This window comes from Bufo gargarizans, chromosome 3, assembly GCF_014858855.1.
Source record: "Bufo gargarizans isolate SCDJY-AF-19 chromosome 3, ASM1485885v1, whole genome shotgun sequence".
Taxonomy (NCBI): domain Eukaryota; kingdom Metazoa; phylum Chordata; class Amphibia; order Anura; family Bufonidae; genus Bufo; species Bufo gargarizans.
Genome location: NC_058082.1, coordinates 223,893,032 through 223,897,544, shown reverse-complemented (window position 1 = coordinate 223,897,544; position 4,513 = coordinate 223,893,032). Strand labels below are relative to the sequence as shown.

Sequence of the window (4,513 nt, the reverse complement as noted above, 5' to 3'; positions counted from 1 at the left end):
CAAGACCTCCTTCTCTCCTCTCCTCTTATCACCTCTTCCCACAATCGCCTCCTAGATTTCTCCTGTGCATCCCCCATACTCTGGAACTCGCTACCCCAACATATCAGACTCTCACCTACAGTGGAATCCTTCAAAAGAAACCTGAAAACCCACCTCTTCAGACAAGCCTACAACCAATGACCCTGCTGCCTCTATACCGCCATGACCTGCTTCACCCGCACCTACTGTGTCCTTCTCCCATACCATGTAGATTGTAAGCCTCACGGGCAGGGCCCTCTCTCCTTCTGTACCAGTTTGTAACTCATCTTGTTTATGATTAGTACAATTGTCTGTTATGTATGTGCACCGCTTATCATATATACAGCGCTATGGAATGAATGGCGCTTAAATAATAAATAATAATGATATAGCGTGGACCATTTGCCTTGTATCTGTCTGGATTTTTAAACCGAATGAAATAAAAAAGTTTGCTTGTTTTTTGGAGCCGAACATCATTTTGTTTTCTTCCTATGGTTACTTACACATAATCTGCAACAGCTCCATATCTTCTTACTGGCATGTTGACGCAAATTTATGTCACATGTCGTTAAGGGGTTAAAGAGATGCTCAATCCATGTGCATAACGAAATAAAAATTATGACGACAAGTGCATAACAAGGGTAAAAAAAAAAATGACAGAATATAAGCATATGATGTTGTGAACGAGGTGACTGGATCCATTCAATCTTCAAGAAAGCAAATGTAAGAAGCCAACTGAAACCTGTTTAAAAATAAAGGGAAAAAAGTGAATATATAAACCAGAAAGAAAGCCTGAAAAATTTACTAGACAAATATAAAAAAAAAAAAGTACCTTTCATACAATATCCATTCTTTAGCGTTTTCCCTAAGGCTGGATGTTCTCAGGAAACATCACCACCAGGTATCTTTCTGGTAACGCGCGTCACCCCTATTGTTGTCTGCCTCCGATATGACCAGACCCTGCACCTGCAAAAAGATTAGCCTCAAAAATGAATGTCTTGCTCTTATCCAGGTCACATTTCTATCAAAATGTTCATTTAAATAGTTCAAGTGGCCATCAGTTTATTAAACATTTCCATATTTAAAAAAAATCACACTTCCACAAAATACATGCTTTTAACCGCTTGCCGCACACCTAACGCCGAAAGGCGTCATTGCTGCGGCTCTCTCAGGCTACACTAACGCCGATTGGAGTCATCTCGCGTGAGCCGAGATTTCCTGTGAACGCGCGCGTAGTTCACAAGTTCACCTGCAGCCTGCCGGCCGCGATCATTGGCTGGCAGGCTGTGGATTTTTGAATCGACCAATGAAATGGTTATGTCAGACGCTATTTTGAAAATAGCATCTGATATACCTGCTGCCTGCTCCTCTGGTGTCCCTTTTGCTTGGATCGACCACCAGAGGACACAGGCGGCTCTCTAAGTAGCACCAATCACCACACTACACATTAGATATTACCCTGTCATTTATTAACCCCATATTTAGCACCTGATCACCCATATTAGACTCCCTGATCGCCCCCTTATCCACCCCCCTGTCACTGATCACCCCCCTGTAAGGGTTCCTCATCCCTGCCAGGTAGTTTAGCGCCCAGCCCACTCCAGTCACTGATTAGTCGCTGATTAGCGTCATCGCTGTCGCTAATCAGCACTAGTACTATATAGTATCTGTAAGTGATCAATACTGATCGCAATCAGATCTATATAAGTACATTAGGGTCACCTTAGGCTCTACAAAAAACGCCGTGTTCGCCCGATCAGGCCTGATCTTGTGCGCACACTTGCGTTCAGTCCGCCCCACCGCAGTGACAGAATATTTTTTTTCAGATCACTGCAAAAACACCGTAAAATCGCTGCGCCGCTATAAAGATCACTTTTGAACTTTTTGGATCTTTATTAGCGATCGCAGCTTTACTTCGCAAGCACTCCTTTTTACTAGGCAGGTTTGCTCTTTTTCCTGGGTAGTCTCAGAGGAATACCCCCTAAATTTAGTGAACCCAAAATGTCAAACAAGGGGTATTCCGCTGAAGAGGCCTACAGGATTCTGGCCGTGATGGATGAAAGCGATGGGGACGCCTCATCCGCTGAATCCAGTGGTTAAGAATATGAACCTGTAGACAGCAGTGGCACTCTAACCGCTAGTGAAGACGACGAGGTAGAGGTCCCTGCTACGGTCAGGCGTACCCGATCCCATGTAAGAGTTCTGCCTACCCCGCGTGATGAGCCTCATTTGCAGCAGAGTGGTGCTAGCGCTGATCTTGTTTATGGTGCGGCATACACCAGCAGCGCAGCACAGCCTGGACCTTCTACCAGCACTGCCGTATTCCCTGGTGAAGTGGCGAGCACCAGACGGGCAGTTCCAGCTGGTACGGTGGCACGTGCAATAACTCCCCTGTCGCAGCCACCGCGTTCACAGGCCCGTAGAGCCCTTAGTCTCCCAGAGGTGCTGGCAAATCCTAATTGGCAATCCCCTGCTTCCGCCGCACCCGTATTGCCCCCTTTCTCCGCCCAGTCCCGAGTTCGCGTGGAGACGGCTCATTTAGGATCGGCCCTTCAGTTTTTTGAGCTGTTCTTCACCGCGGATCTCTATGACCTAGTTGTGGCAGAAACCAACCGCTACGCCACACAGTTTATTACCGCCAATCCGGAAAGCTTCCATGCCCAGCCTTTCCGGTGGAAACCAGTCACAGTTTCCGAGTTTAAAATTTTGTTGGGCCTTCTCCTCAGCATGGGTCTAACTAAAAAAAACTTATTGCGGTCATATTGGTCTAAAGACCCAATACATTTCATGCCCATGTTCTCTGCTGCAATGTCCAGGGCGCGTTTTGAGGCCATCATGTGCTTTATGCATTTCACTGACAATAGCACCTGTCATCCAAGAGGCCACCCTGCTTATGACCGGCTCCACAAAATTCGGCCCCTCATAGACCATTTGTCATCCAGATTTGCAGATGCGTATACCCCTAATCAAAACATCTGCATAGACGAGTCCCTAGTACATTTTACCGGGCGCCTTGGCATCAAACAGTACATCCCCAGCAAGCGCGCCCGGTCAACTGTGCTTCTTGCAGACTCCAGACTAACTCTATAGGCCCCCTGCAGAGTATTACTTAGCCATACACCCACCAAGCGAAAACCTCACCTGCTTCTGCCCTTGTCCTCACCAGATCAAACCACTCAAAAGCCCGGGAAAGCATTCCAGCAACCCCCCACCCCCCTCTTGCAGAGCATTCCAGCAACCCCCCCCTCTTGCAGAGCATTACAGCAACCCCCCCCCCTCTTGCAGAGCATTACAGCAACCCCCCCCCTCTTGCAGAGCATTACAGCAACCCCCCCCCTCTTGCAGAGCATTACAGCAACCCCCCCCTCTTGCAGAGCATTACAGCAACCCCCCCCTCTTGCAGAGCATTACAGCACCCCCCCCCTCTTGCAGAGCATTACAGCAACCCCCCCCCCTCTTGCAGAGCATTACAGCAACCCCCCCCTCTTGCAGAGCATCTCTTGCAGAGCATTACAGCAACCCCCCCCTCTTGCAGAGCATTACAGCAACCCCCCCCCTCTTGCAGAGCATTACAGCAACCCCCCCCTCTTGCAGAGCATTACAGCAACCCCCCCCCTCTTGCAGAGCATTACAGCAACCCCCCCCCTCTTGCAGAGCATTACAGCAACCCCCCCTCTTGCAGAGCATTACAGCAACCCCCCCTCTTGCAGAGCATTACAGCAACCCCCCCCTCTTGCAGAGCATTACAGCAACCCCCCCCTCTTGCAGAGCATTACAGCAACCCCCCCCTCTTGCAGAGCATTACAGCAACCCCCCCCTCTTGCAGAGCATTACAGCAACCCCCCCCTCTTGCAGAGCATTACAGCAACCCCCCCCTCTTGCAGAGCATTACAGCAACCCCCCCCTCTTGCAGAGCATTACAGCAACCCCCCCCTCTTGCAGAGCATTACAGCAACCCCCCCCTCTTGCAGAGCATTACAGCAACCCCCCTCCTCTTGCAGAGCATTACAGCAACCCCCCTCCTCTTGCAGAGCATTACAGCAACCCCCCCTCCTCTTGCAGAGCATTACAGCAACCCCCCCTCCTCTTGCAGAGCATTACAGCAACCCCCCCCTCCTCTTGCAGAGCATTACAGCAACCCCCCCTCCTCTTGCAGAGCATTACAGCAACCCCCCCTCCTCTTGCAGAGCATTACAGCAACCCCCCCTCCTCTTGCAGAGCATTACAGCAACCCCCCCCTCTTGCAGAGCATTACAGCAACCCCCCCCTCTTGCAGAGCATTACAGCAACCCCCCCCCTTGCAGAGCATTACAGCAACCCCCCCCCTTGCAGAGCATTACAGCAACCCCCCCCTTGCAGAGCATTACAGCAACCCCCCCCCCTTGCAGAGCATTACAGCAACCCCCCCCCCTTGCAGAGCATTACAGCAACCCGCTCCTAAGCCTCTGGGGGAAATCAACTGTGCTTCTTGCAGACTCCAGACTAACTCTATAGG

The 4,513-nt window shown here is 50.2% G+C and overlaps 1 long non-coding RNA gene across 1 annotated transcript; it reads right to left on the bottom strand.

The window, feature by feature from the left end:
- Nucleotides 1–337: 337 nt before the first annotated feature.
- LOC122933376 lies at nt 338–3,207 on the bottom strand. Its single transcript, XR_006388422.1, has 3 exons — nt 3,160–3,207; nt 851–984; nt 338–760 (listed from the first exon to the last, which is right to left on the bottom strand). It is a non-coding gene; the product is annotated as an uncharacterized LOC122933376 (long non-coding RNA).
- Between the last annotated feature and the right edge of the window lie 1,306 nt (nt 3,208–4,513).